Source organism: Ictidomys tridecemlineatus, chromosome Y (genome assembly GCF_052094955.1).
Source record: "Ictidomys tridecemlineatus isolate mIctTri1 chromosome Y, mIctTri1.hap1, whole genome shotgun sequence".
Lineage (NCBI taxonomy): Eukaryota > Metazoa > Chordata > Mammalia > Rodentia > Sciuridae > Ictidomys > Ictidomys tridecemlineatus.
The window spans coordinates 2,735,609-2,755,681 of NC_135494.1; the positions used below are offsets into that span (position 1 = coordinate 2,735,609).

Below are 20,073 nucleotides of genomic sequence, written 5' to 3' on the forward strand. Positions count from 1 at the left end.
TTTTGTTATCTGTAATTTTACAAGCCGTTCTGTGTGTAACTGTCTGGGCTATAAACCTGTGCTTCTAGATAGCTGGGGGGCTGGCTTCCATCCCTATGGTTGTCGGGAGAGGCAGCCCAGGCCAGTTGAAATTATAAGCTTGTTTTAATTTGATTTCAGTTGGAATCAGTGGTCTTTTCTTTGCGTTGTTGGTCTAACACAACCTCATTTTGTCTCTCAGGAGGAAGTCCCCCTCCAGTGTACACTTTCCATGTCAAGGTTTCAGATGCACCAACATTTTCAAGAAAAGCCACATGCCCATCTGCATCCTGCCTAGAAAGCAACATACCCCTAGAAGCTGACCCAGGGCTCCCAATTTCCTGGGTGTCAACTGATAGTCAAACCAGAAAGAAACGAAAACCCTGCTCAGCTCTGCCCAGAAACCCTGCATGTGAACCATAACAACTTGCCACTTGGGGCCAATACTGCCTGTCATAACTATCCCCCTCTTGGAAAATGAATACCATTTTATTCTCTGCTCTTAAGTTGGACTTTGTGATGCCTTTCACATGCTGCACACTGGCCTAAATTTATTCTTCCTAACAATATTGCCCATGGACAAGGGCAGGCTATTGTCTAAAAATCATATTCCCACAAGTGTGGAAAAGTGGGTACATACCTACTCAGGGCTGAGAATTGAATTCCAGGTGCTTTTATTGTCCCCCATGTAGAGATTGAATTGAGGGCGGGGGCACTTTGGCACTGAGCCCCATCCCCAGCCCCAGCTTTTCATGGTGGTTCAAAGAAGGTGGTTGGGAGCATAAGTGTATTGGGTGCTGCAGTCTGGCTGGGCACAAATCACGAGCCACTGAAGCAGGAACAAACTTTATTTCTGAACTCTACTAGCACACTCCACACATGCTCCCGGGAAATCTGCTGAATGCCACGTGGCTCCTCCAGGAACCAGCAGCCGGCAATATCCCTCCTTCGGCATTTCCTAACCAATGGGAACTCTCCGGGAACCCCCACAGAGCTCAACTGGAACTCAATGAGAACTCGAGAACTTGCTGGCGTCACCTCTCAACCACTACTTCTGGCAAAAATGTCATCCTGACTCAGCTGAGGCCCTCAACATTGGGTCTGAGAAAATAACTCCAGATGGTGACTCCAACCTGTTATCAGTCCAATGAGAAAATAAAAAGTGCATGCATGGTGGTGCAGGACTGTAATCCCAGCCCCTCAGGAGGCTGAGACAGGAGGATTGCTTGTTCACCAGCATCAGCAAAAATAGGGTGCTAAGCAACTCAGTGGGATCCTGACTCTAAATAAAATACAAAACAGGGTTGGGGATGTGGTGAAGTTGCCACATGCCCCTGGATGAATGGAAGGATGGGTGAATGGGTGGGAGGATGCATGGACTGATGGGAAGATGTATGTATGTCTGAATGGATGGCTGGATGAATGGGTAGATGGGTGGGCAAATACACAAATCCATGATGCATGGGAGAGAAAATGGGCAGATGGGTGGAAGCAGGGATGGCTGGTACATAGACAGATGGATAGATATATAGACAGCTTCATGCTGATGGATTTGCAGTACAATTCTAGTGATTTGCTAATCCTGAGAATAAAGGGTCAGAACAGAGTACAATTTTACAAGCCTGTATGTAATCCTCTACACAGTGTAGCCCAAATAAGACAATACCCCACACTCTCTAAGATTCTCAGACACCCCAAGACCCCCACTGAGACCATCTGTTTGGCCCCCATGTTGGCCCTGTCTCCCCCCACCCTTCTAAGACAAAATTTTTGCCCTGGTCGCCAGTCATACTGGGAATCAGGGTTTCTGTGAACACAGGATATGCAAGTGTCTTTTGGAGTCATTGCTTTCAAATTCTTTGCATCTGAACCTGACAACGGCATTGCTGGGTCATATTGTGATTTAATGTGTAAGCTTTTGATGGGTCACCTTATTGTTTTTTCCCAGGGCATCCTGAAATCTCAGGAGCTGTGAGAGGAAGAAAGGAACCTCCCTGGAGCCTGTGGAGGGAACTGATACCATTATAAGAGGCGGATCCTGTCCACATCTAAACCCCAGAACTTGCGAGTGGGACCTCGTGTGGAAACAAGGTCTCTGCAGTGGGAGTTAGTGAAGGGTCCTGAGATGGGCTCCTCCTGGGTCAGGTGGCCCTTATGCAATGGCACTGACCTCAAAAGAGACAGAAGAGGGGACACAGCACAGAAAAGCCACATGGAGACAGAGGCAGAGACTGGAGTGATGTGCCCACCAGCCCAGCTCTACCTGGAGCCCCAGGAGCTGGGAGAGGCATGCAGGAGCCCCCCTAGAGCCTGTGGAGGGAGCTCAGTCATGTGACCCCTGATCTCAGTGTTCTGCCCTCCAGGGCTGGGGGATGGGGTGTTGGTCCCAGGATAACTTTGATTTTAGTCTCTGTGTTTTTGGTTATTTATTACAGCAGCCTCTGGAAAACCCTTACAAACTCAGTATTGTCTCAAGTAGCTTGAGAGGGTTAAGACCCTATTTTTAGAGTTGAAATATAATCATTTTTGGTGCCGAGTTCTGCAGCACTAAGAAATTTTATTTGCACAGGTTGATTTTAAATGAATTATTCTACTAACTAAACACACAGCACCACCCACCACCAAAACCTGCACAATACCTCAGTGTATCCATAGCAATCAATATCCCTGATATCGCGATCTTCAGCCAAGATTATCCTAGAGTAGCAGCCCAGTATGTTGTTTGGATTGGTTCCTCTTCATTTTTATTTTTGCTTTTTGGTACTAGAGATTAACCCAGTGCACTTAAGCACTTAGCCACATCCCCAGCCCTTTTTCATATCTTATATACAGACAGGGTCTTGCCGAGTTGCTTAGGCCCTCACTATATTGCTGAGATTGCCCTCCAAATTGCAACCCTCCTGCCTCAGCCTGCCAAGCTGCTGGGATTACAGGCTTGCACCACCACAGCAGATGAGACAATGTTCTTTGAGGAGATCTTGAGTCCTGGGAGCAAGGATCTCTAAGAATGCAGGAAGCAAGCCGAGTTGGGTGCTGCTAGGCAGATTTTCAAACATGGGTTACAAATGGCCTAGGGCCATGGGAGCTGGTTCCCTTGGGAGCAGAATTTGAGGAAGGTTGTGAGGGTAGGGGAAGGTGGGTGGGTCCTGATTCTGCTGTCTCCTGGCTCAATATAGGAAATATAGGTAGAAAGTTAAATACAGGATGTAAAATAGAATCTCATTACATAATAATGAGCATAACCATAACGTAATAATATGTAAGCTCTACATTATGATTTCCAACCTATGTGAATGCACCTGTGTCAATAATTGTGTTGAAGAGGTGCACACCTGAAATCCTGGGACTTGGGTGGCTGAGGACTGAGGATTGCAACTTAGAGATTAGCCTCCTCAATTCACAAAAGCCTTAAACAACTTAGAGAGAGTCTGGGTCAAAAGAAAATATAAAAAGGAGCTAGGGATGTGGCTCAGTGGTTAAGCACACCAGGTTCAATCTCTAGCACCAATAATAAAAATAATAATTAATACAATAATTTTGTTGAAACATTTGCAGAATTGAAAGCTTAACACTTAATGGGTTAAGAACATGGAGCCTCTGTGGGGACTTGGGCCTCAAAGTCAACAGAGTCAAGGGTGTGGCTGGGTCTGAAGAAGGTGACCCAGCCCAAAGGATGCTGAAGAACTCAGATGTGTCAAGGTGGGCTGGTGACTAGGGACACAGCTGGCCCAATGTGCTGGCTTTCTGTTCCACACAGCATGGGTGGTGGGAAGGAAGCAGGGTTAATAGTGATGGCCAGCTGCCATCTCTTTCCTTTTCCCAAGATCCACTGAGATGGGGATGCCTTTGGCCATCAGGCAGAGGAGGAGTTGTCTTCAGGTTGTGGCCTGAGGTCATGAATGAGCAGTCAGGGTCTGTGGTCTGTAAGGCCCCCAGGCTGGGATCTTTTGTTACAGCAGCCCAGGAAGACTAATACAGTGACATACCAGTCCTTTGACCAGTGTGTGAACAAGGAGCACCAGCACACAAAGTAGATGGACTGAACCGCATTGCCCCTCTGTCTGGGCCAGTGATGTAGGTGGCCTTTCCCTTGCTCTGCCTATGATGCCCACACAGCACATGAGATGGGCGTGGCCTTTTTAGCTGTCAGTCAATCTGCTGACAGCAAGACATCAGGAAGCTAGACTCCACCCCCTGAAACCTGACCCTAGCATCATTTGAATGGCTTCTCCCCAAATAAATGGGGCTCCAGGCCTTCTCTCTCTTTCTTGCCTGCCTTGCCTCCTTTGGGGGAGATGGTTGAGGGAGCCATCACAGAACCCAAAGAAAAAGGTATTTCTCTGTCTCTCTGTGATAATTCCATGCAGCCTAGTTCACCTGGAGTGACACTGACTGATTTAGTCATTTGTCTCGATGGCTGGTACTGGAACTGCAGCATAGATTTTGGAAATTTAGTGAGTCTGGAATTTCTCTCCAGAAGATATGCACACTTAGGATTTCAGAGTGTTGTGGGTTGAAGTGTAGAAAGTAAGTGAATTAGACAGAAGAAGGAGTTGTGATGTTAGATTAATAAGGTCTCAGATTTTTTTTGTCTGTAGAAAGATTAAAAAGAAAATTTGCAATTCTAGAGACCATAAGTAAATGTAAACAATCGTGAAGGTCAAAAGTTAACTCAAAATGGTTCAAGGAGCTTGATATCAAATCAGAGACTATGCATCTGATAGAAGAAAAAGTTGGCTCCGATCTACATAATGTGGGGTCGGGCTCCAAATTCCTTAATAGGACACCCATAGCACAAGAGTTAATAACAAGAATCAACAAATGGGACTTACTTAAACTAAAAAGTTTTTTCTCAGCAAGAGAAAAAATAAGAGAGGTAAACAGGGAGCCTACATCATGGGAACAAATTTTTACTCCTCACACTTCAGATAGAGCCCTAATATCCAGAGTATACAAAGAACTCAAATAACAAGAAAGAGTATACAAAGAAAACAAAACTCAAATAACAAGAAAGAGTATACAAAGAAAACAAATAACCCAATCAACAAATGGGCCAAAGACCTGAACAGACATTTCTCAGAGGAGGACATATAATCAATCAACAAGTACATGAAAAAATGCTCACCATCTCTAGCAGTCAGAGAAATGCAAATCAAAACCACCCTAAGATACCATCTCACTCCAGTAAGATTGGCAGCCATTCTGAAGTCAAACAACAACAAGTGCTGGTGAGGATGTGGGGGAAAGGGTACACTTGTGCATTGCTGGTGGGACTGCAAATTGGTGTGGCCAATTTGGAAAGCAGTATGGAGATTCCTGGGAAAGCTGGGAATGGAACCACCATTTGACCCAGCAATTGCCCTTCTCGGACTATTCCCTGAAGACCTTAAAAGAGCGTACCACAGGGATACCGCCACATCGATGTTAATAGCAGCACAATTGACAATAGCTAGACTGTGGAACCAACCCAGATGCCCTTCAATAGATGAATGGATAAAAAAAAATGTGGCATTTATACACAATGGAGTATTACACAGCACTAATAAATGACAAAATCATGAAATTTGCAGGGAAATGGATGGCATTAGAACAGATTATGCTAAGTGAAGCTAGCCAATCCCTAAAAAACAAATGCCAAATGTCTTCTTTGATATAATGAGAGCAACTATGAACAGAGCAGGGAGGAAGAGCAGGAGGAAAAGATTAACATTAAACAGAGACATGAGGTGGGAGGGAAAGGGAGAGAAAAGGGAAATTGCATGGAAATGAAAGGAGACCCTCATTTTTATACAAAATTACATATAAGAGGTTGTGAGGGGAATGGGAAAAAAAGAAAGAAATGAATTACAGATTACAGTAGAGGGGGTAGAGAGAGAAGATGGGAGGGGAGGGGAGGGGGGACAGTAGAGGATAGGAAAGGTAGCAGAATACAACAGTTACTAATATGGCATTATGTAAAAATGTGAATGTGTAGCCAATGTGATTCTGCAATCTTTGTAATGTTTTGAACAACCAATTAAAAAAAAAAGAATAGTGAAGGTGATTCATGGGATATGTTTCTGAGTTTTGTCCTTTCCTATGGGAAAATCACTTTTGTGAAAAGTTTTTATTGTTTTTGTGTTTTTTTTTAATTTTAAAGTATTAGGTAAAGTGTTAGGATGGCCTTAGACCTGAGCCTAAGCCACTCCATTTAAAAACAAACAAACAAAAAACCCCCTTCATTTTAAAAGACCTGCAGTTTCACCAGGCACATCCACAGATCCCTCCAGTAAGGCCTCAAACAAGTTCCTTCTCCTCACCCTGATAAAGACAGTGAAGCCCCTGGCAGGCCATCCTTGCCTGATAAGAGGGAAAGGGAGAAGATCAGGGTAGAGACCACCAGACTAGAGTTTCTGACCCAGGGTAAAAGATGTCACTGAGAAATATGGTGGTAGCTGATAAGGATTCAAGGGGGGTCAAAAGCCCCCAAATTTAGTATAAATGATACAGCAAATGAACTGGGATTCAGCCAGCTGAAACAAGGATGCACTAGAGCTGGAGAGCCTGCTGAGGACCTGACATCCCATCACTTGGCATCTTTCCTGATTCTCTGCATGATCCTCAATGCTCTCACACTCTACCGCCTCATCTGGACCTTGGTGAGAGCCCCAACTCCTCCCTACAGCCCCCTCCTCAACCATCATCTGCTCCACACTAGGGAAAGCCTGCCTTGGTTACAGACCTGGTCACCAAGTTCTGAGTGAGTGTGCATCTGCTGGACTCAAAGCCTAAGGCTTAAGACCTTTGAACTTAGCCTGCAGAGGGAATGTCTGTCACTAGCCTGTCCTGATGAAGTGTGTTTTGCAGTGCTTAGAATGCATCTAGAATTGTTTGCTGTGGAATGATTACGTCTATTGCAGTGCCCAGCATTAAGGATTGTCGTTTTGTTAAGAACCTATAGACAGAAGAAAACAGTCACTAATATGGCATTATGTAAAAATGTGCATGTGTAACTGATGTGATTCTGCAATCTGTATATGGGGTAAAAATGGGAGTTCATAACCCACTTGAATCTAAAGTATGAAATATGATATGTCAAAAGCTTTGTAATGCTTTGAACAACCAATTAAAAAAAAAAAACCTGTAGAGTGAAACTGTATGGAGTAACTTGAGTGAATAAAGCATTGGAAGGGGCAGAAGCGCATGCACATACTTCTCCCCTCCACTGCAAATGTCACAATTTTGCCCCCTCGCAACATAAAGATTTTTTGGAATCTATATTTTAGGCGTCAATGTTTGGAGGGTAAGAGGAAAAAGGAAACATTTTCCATGGTGCAAATTGATAAAGAGGATTTTCTGCTGGTAGAGAGGCAAATTGTGTTTTTCTGCCATTTTTTCAAATGTGCTCAAACAATTTGTACTGAGCCTCTTCCCTGCAATCTTGTCCCATTGGGTCGGAACAGCTTCAATTAACTCAGCTGCAGGACACAGAACGAGCCCCTGCTCCCTATTTCACCAATCTGTACACAAGGCAGGAGTGGAGAGGCCTCAACTAACACACACAATGTGTCTGAAACTTCTGAATGACGCAAGGCTAAATTGAGAAGTCAGGAAATAACAAGTGATTTTTGAGAAGGAATAGTGGGCAGCAACATTGTGAGAAAAATCAAAGAAATCAATAGTTGCATGACACAGTGAGGATGAAAGCACTGCACTAGGGAGGGTATGTAGAGAAAAGGGTGACTTGATCCTGTACATGTGTGTGCACGTGGGTGTGAGTGTGCATGTGTGGGTGGCACAACTCACCCCTCCCAGGTGTTTTTTAATGTGACTTGCTGCTCAGGAAAACCCTCACCTGAGCACCAGGGCATTTCGGATAGCCTCTGTGACCCTGCTAAAGTGCTTTTCTGGTGCCTGGTGCAAGAAAGGGAATAGTAACTGAAGTTCATTATATCATGAGCTCTTCATAGAAATGAATAATTGGTTTCCTTAAATATTGAAATAGTTCTTCCACCCCTGTTTTCAACATGAATTATCTAATATACATTTTTCCAAGTCAACTCCAGTTTAGTTCAATTGAACTAATAATAATTTGGAAGCTGTGAGTTAATGTTCTTATGATGATCAGCATCATTTTAGAACCTTAGAGCTTGAAGGACGTTAACATACAGAAAGACATGAAGAAGTAATTCTGGAATCTGAATTGGTAACCCCTGGAAACTCGACACAAACAAGGCACATTTCGATTTACATCAGAGATTCAGGAAAACACCCAGGAGCTGAGCACGGTAGCATATGTCTGTGATCCCAGTGACCATAGCAGAAGGATCACAAGTTTCAACCCAGCCTCAGCAAGAAATGGAGGCCTTTAAGAAGAACTTAGCAAGATCCTCTATGAAATAAAAAAACAAACAAAATTAAAAAGGACTAGGGATGGGGCTCAGTGCTTAAAGACTCCAGATATAATGATGGTAATGTTCCTTTTCTCTTCTCCATTCTCTGACCCTGGTAATTATTTCTCTAAAACCTCTCTCAATTTTTATTTTATCACAACATCTGTAAAAGTCATACAATATTTGAGGACACAGAAAATATCAGAATTCCATATAGAAAAAGTTTTCATATTATGAGACCCGAGTTTTAAATTTGATAAAGGCTTTAGTAAAAAAAAAAAAAAAAATGGACACTATAAGAGAAAATGTACTTAATGGAAGGAGAGAGATAAAAACTCTAAAAAAGTATTTAAATGCTGTGACTAAAAGTCAATGCAACTAACATTTTTGCACACACAAAAATGCACGGTATATATAAGATTATGTGATAATATGTGAGATTTGACTACAGATGCAAAAAACTTACAATACAGAAAAATTAAATCTAGCAATAACAGAGATTTCACCTTGCTTTCACATCTTCACCTTGATGCCATTCTTACATCCACTCTAGGGTGAATTTTTATCACCTGTGAATAGCCAGAATGAAGGCACATACACTTTTCACACTCCCACAGTTGTTTTCTCAAAAGAGCGACGTTACTGAAGGCAGTGAAGACTACATCAGGCTGAGGCAGCAGGATCACAAGTTCAAAGCCAGCATCAGCCACTTAGGACCTAAGCAACCAAGTGAGACCATGTCTCAAAACTGGAAAAACAAAAATTTAAAAAACACTGGGATGTGGCAGAGTGAGTCAGCACCTCTGGGTTAAAAATAATAATAATAATACAAAATATTCCCTCAAATCTGAACATGTCTAACTGGATCTGAAACAACTGAATGTCTTACCACATTTCTACATACAAGGCTTTTCTCCAGTTTGAGTTCTTCCCTGCTGTTTAAAGAGGCCTTGACAGTTGAAAGGGTACCATATCATGTCAAGAGCAGAAGAGGGGACATTCAAGATGGTGGGCCAGAGACAGGCAGCATCCTGTGTTGTTCAGTGGCCCAGGTCTCACCTCATCAGAATACAGGATCTCAGAGAGCATGAAAATCCACTATTGAGTGGATTTTCACAGAAATAACCACACTGTAAGCCCAGTGCAGAATTCGGAGACTCAGAGTTCAAGTAAGACTATGGACTCCAGGCCCAAAGCCCACAGCTCTAGCCACAAACAGCTCTTGAGCAGCTCAGCAGAAACACCTCTCAGCCCCTCTGCAGAACTCCAGGCTGCACCCCGTTCCCAAACTGGACACTCAGCTGCTACCTACCCACAGTACGAGGCCATTGCCCAGCTCTCTCCATGTCACGGGTCACCCCAGCTCTGGAAACAGACCGGCTCCATCTTGGATCACCTTTCTCCCCGTATTTGGTGAGCATGGCTGGCAGATGGGAACTCCCTCTGAACCACATATCATCCTGCCAGATCCCCAGTTCATTGTCCACCATCAGAAATTGTAAACCTTTTTACAAAACTACTGACTATATTTTAAATAATAATTGAATCCAACATTTCTGTACATTAAGACTAAACTGTAAATGTCTTAATAACAACAAATTGTTCATACTGATGTATTGTTGATATTGGGATCTGTTAACATCATTCTTCCCCACAAAGGAGGGATCTTGCAAACCTACAAGAGCACTACAAATCTATAGGGTAAAAACCATAACACCCCAGAACCACAGAGCTGGAAAGGAAGACACACAAGCAACATGAAAAGACAAGGGAAGAAAGTGCCCAAACAAATCAAGACAACACATCAATAGAATCATTGGCAGCTACAGCAGAAGAATGGACACAAAAGATTTCAAGATATACATGGTTAAAATGTCCTGTGAACTCCAAGAAGATATAAGAGAGCAAAGACAAGAAGTAAGAGATCACTTCGATAATAAGCTACATAAACAAATCCAAGAAGAAAAGGTCACCTCAACAGGGAGATAGAGGTTCTAAAACAAACAAACAAACAAACAGAAATCCGTGAAATGAATGAAATAATAAACCAAAATCAAAGCTCAAATGAAAGCATCATGAACAGAATAGACTACTGGGAAGATAGGACATCAGACAATGAAGATAAAATATATAATTTTATATAATTCAAATAAAAAATCTTTTAAGTTATATTTTAGTAACAAAAGAACAAGAACAACCAACATAGTAATGAACACTCAATTCACAGGATGAACACTACCGGAGGTTAACAGCTACTAGAAATTTACAATCATCAAGACACAGTGGTATTTGACACAGGATAAAAATATTCTACTGATCTTTGACAAAGGAGCAAATGAAAATCAATGGAAAATATACTCTCTTGGACAATGTTGCCAAAGCACTAGACATTATTAACATATAGAGAAAGAAAACATTCTCATTTCACAAATGCACAGAGGTCCCAGTGGAGAATCAGTCTCAAGGTAGGACACACAGCTGGGGCTGCAGCTCTAGCAAAGCACCTGCCTGGCACTTAGGAGGCCCAGGGTTCACTTGTCAGCACCAAAAAATTGCCTATACATTGTAGTACCTAATGCAAAACTCCAAATTTCACTAAAATAACAAAGAAGTACTTACAGAGAAATCTGGGCTGGCATGACAGCTTCATACGCAACATCAAACACATGATCTGTGAGTAAAAACTTGTAAATAGAACTTGATCAAAATAATGTTTGCATTTTTCAAAAGATGCACTTGAGAGAATGAGAAGACATGCTGGAGAACTGGTCAAAATGTTGTCACAACACATGCATAAAATGTTGTCATAACAATGACACTGCATTGGTATTCAACATACATGAAGAATACTCAGTAAAAAAAAAAAGCAACCAACTTGGAAGTGGGAAAAAGATTTGGAAAGACACTCATTCAATAAATAGGCACAGTTAACACATGTGTGAGAAGATGTTCACCTGCATATAATTAGGAAACTTCAAAACAAACAATGAGGTGCCACCAGATACTCAACTGGAGTGGTGAAATGCCAAACACCAAAAGCTCCAAAAGACAGTGAAAACATGAATCAGAAAGCACCCTTCCCTTGCTCATGTGAATGGAGAGAAGAACACTCTCTCTGGAAGACAGTCACGCTCTTACAAAATAAACATGGTGCACTCTACAATTAATTCACCACACTCCCAGGTGTCTATGCAAATGAGGTGAAAATCAAGTGCACAGAAAACTTCTCAGCAGTGACTACAGCAGCCATATCCAGAACTGCCCAAAGCTAGAAGCAAGGAAGATGCCCCTTTCAATGCTGAATAGACAAGCTGCAGTATAACCAGCCAAAGAACATCACCCAGAAAATGAGGTCCGCAGCCTCGAAAGACACGGCACCCTTAAAGACAGACTGCTGAGTGAGAGAATCCAGTTTGAAATGGCCAAGTGCAGTAAGATTCCAAGTCAAGAACATTCTGGAAAAGACAACATTATTGATGCACTGAAACACTTCTGTATGACATTAATATGTAGAGTATGTGACACACAAAACACACCATACAGAGAAGGAACCCCAAGATAAAGGATGGATTTCAGCTGATGATAAGGTGTTGCTTCATCCACTCTCTTAATAAAATGTATGACACTGATTCATAACTAACAAGCATCCAACATCAATGCAAAATGTTGAGAACAGTGTGGAGAAAGGGTGTTTGATAATATGTGTAATGGCTCATTTGAATTGTCAACCCCATTGGATTAAGAGACACCTGTGATTACGAGGCCTCTGGGTGTGTCCATGAGGGTGTGTCTACAAGTGATTGGCATGTGGAACAGAGAACCAAACTAGAGAACCTCCTTAGGTATAGGCAGCACCATCCAATGGGTCAGTGTCTTGGGTGGAACAAAAGTTGGAAGAAGGAGGAAGCAGCAGCAGAGAAAGCCCCTTTCTTCTCCAATGGCTGCTGCAATGGCCTGAGAATATCAGAGTCTGCCTTCTTCACTCTCCCAAAGTGGACTCTGCCAGCGATTCTCCAGGGAAATTTCAGAACCTTTGGTCTGGACTAGGGCAGCACCATTGATCCCTCTTGTTCTGAGGCTTCATCCTCTTGGACTCTGCAGCTACTACTTCTCAAGCTCTCCACCCTGCAGATGGCCACTGTGGACATCCAGCTTCGGGTCAAGTAGGCAATCTAATAAGTCCCCTTTTATAATCACACTTCGTCTTGATGCTGTTCCTCTAGAGAACACTGACTAACAAACTATGTAAGCCAAAAATTGCTCTGAAAAACCAAATTGACTTAATAAGGATGTGGAATGAATAAGGAAATGAATGAAATTGATAAACCTTAACAAATATAAACATAAGAAACAATATTACATAATGAATACCTTTCACAAATAATAATGTAAAAAATAAAGCAAAGAAGAAGAGTCATAGTTACAAATTTCAACACTTTGGAGAAAAGCAAGGAAACTGATTTTCCATTTGGAAAGAAATTGGATGATAAGTCTTCAAAAGTCCTTCCAACTGCTGGTGTGGTGGTGTGCACCTGTAATTTCAGCCACTAGGGAGGTCAAGGCAGGGAAACGGCACGTTGGGGGCTCTCACAGACATCCAGAAATTTTGTGATTCTTGGCCTTCATCAACTATAAATGGGGGCACTGGGATTGTAGGTGAGTGGCAGAGCACTTCTACCATGTATGAGGCACTGGATATGATGCTTAGCACCACAGAAAAATTAACAAAATAAGGTATTCTGCCCATCTTCAACTATACAAAATAAAAATAAAAATAAATAGGTACAAAATAAATAGAAAGGACTGAAGATGTGCTCAGTGGTCAAGTGCCTCTAGGTTTATTCCCCAGTAAAACACCTGCCCACCTCCAAAATGCTGCTCACACATTGAAATTCATTTTTGGAGGACAACATAAGCATGATCAAGTCCCTGGCTTCAATCCCAGCACTCAATACATCAGCAAATAAGTAAACCCCAGTCTACAATACTAATTTTCTTGGGGTGGAGAGTAGCTCGGTAGTAAGAACTTGATAGCCCTCGGTTCAATCCTCAACAGTCCATGTACACACAGATACTAAAAAAGAAAAAAAAAACCTGAAAATACATGTAATGAGTGATAAAAAAAATTATAATACAAAAGATACACAATGAGAGGCAACAAAATCAATGAAAAAACAACACACTTTCTTACAAAGGAGACTGAACTTTCCTATGATCTAAAAAAAGAGCATTTCAGTAAATTATGTGAAATTCAGGGCATGGATTATTGTGTTTTTTTGGGGTGGACTTAGGAAGACCTATATCAAAAATGAAAATAGTACACTGTATCTAAGACCAGTGAAAATACTGTACAGGACAGAGAGAGTAGAGAGAGCATTTATGTTACTCCCAATTTTCATAAACTAAAAGGCAGCTCCCATATGGGAGGAGGAGGAGGAGGTAATTAGGAGGGAACAGCAATCAGGTGACATGGTGGGAGTGCTTGTGAGAGGATTAGCACCCTTACTTAGACATATATACCTCTCCTTTTCAGAAAACAGGTGTCATTTATTATTTCACTGATAAGGTATTCAGTGATTAAATGACTACAGTTGGGTATTTTAGATATTGCCAAAATTGTCCTTAAAACTTCCAATGAAGATGGGTGTGATAGTGCACACCTATAACCCCAGCGGTTCAGGGGTCGAAGACCCAAGGTGATGTAGCAAGACCCTGACTCAAAAGGAAGAATCTAAAAGAGGCCAGGGATGTGGCTCAGTGGCTAAGCACCTCTGGGTTTCATTCCTGATACCAAAAACCACACAGCTAACATGAACCTGCCAAGTCCAGACAACAACAGTAACAACAAAGTGTCATTCCTGTCAAATTCATGAGCTTGTCAATGACTGTAACTAATTTACATAAAATCAAATTTATAAATTTATCCACTACAATTTTTGTAGAAATGGAGCAATAATGGTAGACAGAGTTTCTCTGTATCTTAAGTGGCATTCTGGAATCTAGGACATGGATTTCAATTAAAAATCATTGAAAAGACAAGATCAAATCTCACCAATTTTGTATGCATATTCAGGGGAAGCAAAAGGTAAATCAGATGTTATTTTTTGTTTGTTTTCCTGTTTTTTCTTTCTTTCTTTCTTTTTTTGGTTTAGGATCAGAAATTTGACCCAGAGGAACTTTACTGATGAGTCACATCCCCAGACATAAGGCCTGGCTAAGTTGCTAAGGCTGTCCTCAAGTTTGCAATCCTCCTGCCTCAGCCTCTGGAAAAGCAAAAATCACAGGTGTGCACCACTGTACCTGGCTGTAATTCTTCTAACAATGGAAATGTTACTAGACTTTTTAAAATCCACTTCTTTCTTGCCTATTTAATAATAGTCCTTCCCATTTGGCTCTGAAAAAATAAACCTGGGCCTCAAAAAAGTGAGCAGATCATTTCAAAGTGATACACAGAGAGCTTTGGTGCTGAGGGAGCACACATGTATCAGGCTCAAAGGGCAGGGAAGGGCCCTGACAGCTGGGACATGACCCCTCCTGGTCTTGCTTCCTGAAAGCCTCTAGGATCACCCTCCCAGGGACCTGGACCATGACTCCAGTCTACGAGGCTTTTCAGGTTTGCACAGCTCTGCACTGGGGTGGATGTTGCTTATGCTCTGGGAGAGGTTTCACTTCTTCACACTGTGAGACTAAAAGGGCAGGAATCACTGGTGACCTGGCCCCTCAGCACCAGCATCCACAGGCTGACTGTCCACCTGTCTCCAAAAAAATGGGAACAGAGCTTGGGAATAAAATATTCTCAAGGAAGTAGCTGTCTAGATGAGGCCAGTTCCAGGAGATTCCTCAGCCCAGAGCCCCCAGCAGCTTCCCTGAGAGGCTGCACCCCACACCTCAGGCTGTCCTCTAGGATGAGCTGACCCAGGGCCTGAAGTTCTGTTCACCCTGCAGGGACCAGCGCAGCTGTGGGCACCTTGTGGCAGCTCCAGGAGAGGACAGTGGCTGAGGACATAGGAACCTGTGAGACATCCAAAGGGAACCTCTGCTTAAGAAATCTGACATGGTGTCTACACCTAAGGAAGATAAAAGGAGAAGCACAATATTTTTACAGCTGTGAACTCAAGTTCTCTATATAGTTGCATCTACATCAAACAACCTTCAGAGTACTTGACTTGGCTAACCAGACCACCATGAGGGTGGAAAGGCAGGGTTCTGTATGGAGAGCAAAAATTATCTTGGGCTATCTTAAGCCCTTTAATAGCCAATTATTTTAATTTCTGTATCAGACCACAATTCTCAAAACTATTAAATTTCTCAGAATATATCACTACTCTTACCAGACATCTAGTCCCCACCATCTACCAAAGTAAGAATATAATAACTACAGACAGAAGAAATTTCTTTTTTCTTCCTTCATTTCTTTCTTTTTCTGTAGCCCATGAATCTGATGATCCTACAAATGCAATTGGTTAATGTAGTGATACACAGTTTCTTTTATAAAAGTTCATGTAGGAAAGGCTCAGTGCCACACAAGTGTAATCCAAGTAGCTTGAAAGGATAAGGTAGGATGATTGCTGAATTCAAAGTCAGCCTCAGCAATTTAGTGAGGCCAGAAGGAAATTGATGAGATCATGTCTCAAAATACAATCTAAAAAGGACTGATTGTGGCTCAGTGATTAAGTGCCCCTGGGTTCAATCCTTGTCTTTCAGGGTGGGACACATACATCATTTAGGGTCACTTGAACCCATGTTCCTGAGTATGGTCATTAATATTTAAATCAAAATGAACTATTTTCCATAGCTGGGATTGCCAAAGCCTTTAATGTTAACACCTTGAGACACTGAAGCAAGAGGGTCAGGACTTACAGGCCAGGCTGGGCAACATAGCCAGACTCCATCTGAAAATCAAATTTAAAGAGTTGGGGATTAAGAACAGAAGAATGAATCAAACACTATTATCCTATGTGCATATATGACTACAGGACTGGTGTGAATCCACATCAAGTACAACCAGAAAAAAGAGCAGTTACACTGTATTTATGTGTACTGTGTGAAAATGCATTATAATGCCATGTATAACTAATAAAAACAAATTTAAGTAAATAAATGATTTATGTCAAATTGGGGCAGGGGGGCTTAGAACATAACCCAAGATTCATTATCCCTAGGTTCTATGTACAAATGCCTTTTTCCTTTTAAAGTAATTATTTTGACCAAACACAGGGAACTGTTAATTGATTATTATTTCCTCTCAAGTATAATAATCACAGATAGAAAACAAATCCTTTCAAAAGTGTTCTTCTTGCCAGGGACAGTGGCACAGGCCTTGTTAGAATGGCCTTAGGCCTGAGCCTAAGCAACTCCATTTTAAAAGACCTGCAGTTCACCAGGCACATCCACACATCCCTCCAGTAAGGCATCAAACAAGCTCCTTCCCCTCACCCTGATAAAGAGAGTAAAGCATCTGGCAGGCCATCCTTGCCTGATAAGAGGGAAAGGCAAGAAGATCAGGGTGGAGAAGATCCCAGGGTAAATGATGTCACTGAGAAATAGGGTGGTAGCTGATAAGGATTGAAAGCATGATCAAAAGCCCCCAAATTTAGTATAAATGATAGAGCTGATGAACAGGAATTCAGGCATCAGAAACAAAGATGCACTTAAGCTGGAGAGCCTGCTGAGGACCTGACATCCCATCACTTGGCATCTTTCCTGAGTCTCTGTGTGATCCTCACTACTCTCAAACTCTACTGCCTCTTCTGCACCTTGGTGAGAGCTGCAACTCCTCCCTAGACCCCCTCCTCAATGGGTCCTCTGCTCCACACCAGGAAAAGCCTGCCTTGGTTCGAGACCTGGTCACTGAGATCTGAGTGAGTGTGCCTCTGCTGGACTCAAAGCCTAAGACATAAGACCTTTGAACTTAGCATGCAGAGGGAATGTCTGTCATAAGTTTATCATGATTAAGTGTATTTCGCAGTGCTTAGAATGAATCTAGAATTGTTTGCCGTGAATTAATTAACCTATAATTGTTTGCTGTGAATTGATTATGTCTATGGCAATGCCTGGCACTAAGGATTGTTGTTTTCTTGAGTAAGAACCTATACAGTTAAACTGTATTGAGTAATTTGAGTGAATAGAGCATTGAAAGGGGCAGAACTGTGTGGACATCCTTTATTTCTCCCCTTGACTGCATAAGTCACAGTTTTGCCCCCTCCACATAGCCCTGTAATCCCAGGAACTTTGGAGGCTGAAGCAGAAGTGAAGCCAGATTTACAGATAGGTAGTTAGGCAAATTGGGTCTAATATTGTGTAAGATAAATAAAACAGAGGCCATTATAGAGAATGGAGTCCTGGAAACCAGAGCAGCAATTGAAATTTTAATTTCCTCAACACAAGAATCCATTCTAAGGAACTCTTAATCATAATCCAAAAGCCATCCCTGGCCCTTCCTTCCCAGATTACTCCTCCAGCCCACCAATCTCCCACCTTTTGGACCTTCCCACCTGCATTCTATCACTGCAACATAATAAGAAACAAAGTGTGGGAAAGTGGAAAGAAGACTTTAGCTATAAAAGAGGGAAGACCTTCCCCTTACAGGGATTCCACCTCTTGGATCCGCTTCTTCCTGCGGGGAGAAGTCTTTTCTGCTGTCCTTTAATAAACCTTCTACTTTCCCCTCCACTTGCCTCAGCGTGCTTCTCTGGTGACATACTTCAGCATTCGGGGAAGCAAGGACTCGTCACCGGTAAACAGCGGTAACGGAAGGATCACAGGTTGGAGACCAGCTTCCACACCAAGTGGGTGCAGATCTCAGAATTCAGTAAAAGTGGAGGCTGGGGATGTGGCTGATAAAATTCCCCGAGTTTGGGTCCCCAATTAAAAGAAAAGAACTATTCTGTCCAATATTTCACTAGATGAAAAGTGACAATTAGCGGACGGTGTCCATTTGGACCGAGTGGGAAGAACGGACGTCTGGCCGAGCTGTGAGGTGGAGGGAAGGTGGGTTTAGAAGGCAGGAGGCACCTGCAATTTGGGGGACCTACAGCAGCCTCCGGAGGAGCTCCCCAGGGAGAAGGAGGGTGCATTTGTGGCCCTGCTTCCTCCACGTTGGGAATAGTGGGTCGGGCCACCAGTAGGGAGCAAAGGGGACACCAGGGACCTGAGCCGCCCTTCCAAACCCAGGGAACCAGGGGACAGGTCCACCCTCCAGCGGGGACTCTGCCACGCTCAGCAGCTCACCTCAAAAACCCAAAACCCAGCTCACCCCACGAGACCAAGGGACAGGGCCACGACTCCCCAGCTCACCAGCTCACCCGGGCACCTGGCCCCAAGGCAGGTGGTGACGTGTACCTACAGCCCTGGTCGCAAACTCACCATTTTTGTCTTCTGTGGTGACCCAGCGTCCTCTCGAGGAACCTCAGGCACCCGACATGGGGGTGTGGGGGGGTCACAGGCAGCAGCGTCACCTGAGTCCCTTGAGCAGAGAACTCTGGGCCTGAAGGATGAGAAGCCCAGTCCCTGAGGAAGAAAAGCAAAAGAGATTTTGGAAGCCCGCCCTTCCTCTCCCTCTGCGCACTGATTGGGCTGTTCCCCCAGCATCCGGGATGGATGCCCTCCAGGCCCGCCTCTGCATCGTGACTGACAGCCTGCATCATCCAATCACTGGTATAAATTGGGTTAGTGACAGATTCTTGGCGCCAGCCCTTTTCAGAAGGAGCTTCCCCGCTGTGCTGGGAACTAATCCAGGTGGAAGCCTTGGCTTAGCCTCTGGGACAGAGGTGACAACTGGAGCCGAGCTGGGCTTCAGCCATAGAGTACTTTCTGAGCATGGGAGGCCCTGGGTTTAACCTCAACACAAAAACAAAGCACAGCTTCTCAGGGAGGCTGGGGCTGGAGGAGCCCAAGGTCAGGTCAGCGTCTGCAAACAGTGGGACCCTCTCTTTTTATTGTTTTTAGTTGTAGATAATACAATCTTTATTTGTTTCTTTTTATGTGGTGCTAAGGATCGAACCCAGTGCCTCATGTGTGTGAGGCAGGCATTGTACCACTGAGGTACAACCGCAGCCCCGAGAGACCCTCTCTGACCATACTACCAAAAGCATTATACAGATATCATGCAATTCCCATCAAAATCCCCAAGGCATTCCCTTAAAAATAGAAAAAACAATCATGAAATTCATCTGGAAAAATAAGACATGCAGAATAGCTAAAACAATCCTTAGACTGAAGTAGGTGGCATCTCTATACCAGATTTTAAACTATACTACAGAGAAATAGTAACAAAAACAGCAATGGTGTTGGCACCAAAACAGACTGGTAGACCAATGGAACAGAATAGAGGACACAGACACTAACCCAGAAAATTACAATTATCTTATATTAGTCAAAGGTGCAAAAACCATACACTGGAGAAAAAAGCATCTTCAACAAATTGTGCTAGGAAAACTGGAAATCCATAAGCAACAACATAAAATGAAATCCCTAGGTCTCACCATGCACAAAGTACAAATTGAAATGGACCAAGGACCTAGGAATTAAACCAGAGAGTCTGCATCTAATAGAAGAAAAATAGTCTGTAATATTCATCATGTGGGCTTAGGCCCCAACTTCTTATAGCCCAAGAATTAAAACCAAGAATCAATAAATGGAATGGAATCAACCTAAAAAGTTTCTTCTCAGCAAAAGAAACAAT

At 42.9% G+C, this 20,073-nt stretch overlaps 2 protein-coding genes across 3 annotated transcripts in view; both read right to left on the minus strand.

Annotated features, from left to right (window-relative positions):
• The window catches only part of LOC144371983 (uncharacterized), a 101,452-nt gene extending 82,658 nt beyond the window's left edge, over positions 1-18,794 (minus strand). Inside the window, exon 1 of the mRNA XM_078035348.1 lies at positions 18,756-18,794. The gene's annotated coding sequence lies outside the window, so the exon portion shown is untranslated. The remainder of the gene's footprint in view (positions 1-18,755) is intronic.
• LOC106144658 (uncharacterized) overlaps positions 1-18,893 on the minus strand; it is a 72,079-nt gene extending 53,186 nt beyond the window's left edge. The window contains exon 1 of one of the 2 annotated variants that reach the window (XM_078035342.1): positions 18,756-18,893. The gene's annotated coding sequence lies outside the window, so the exon portion shown is untranslated. The remainder of the gene's footprint in view (positions 1-18,755) is intronic. The other variant, XM_021733427.3, reaches the window with a different exon arrangement.
• Between the last annotated feature and the right edge of the window lie 1,180 nt (positions 18,894-20,073).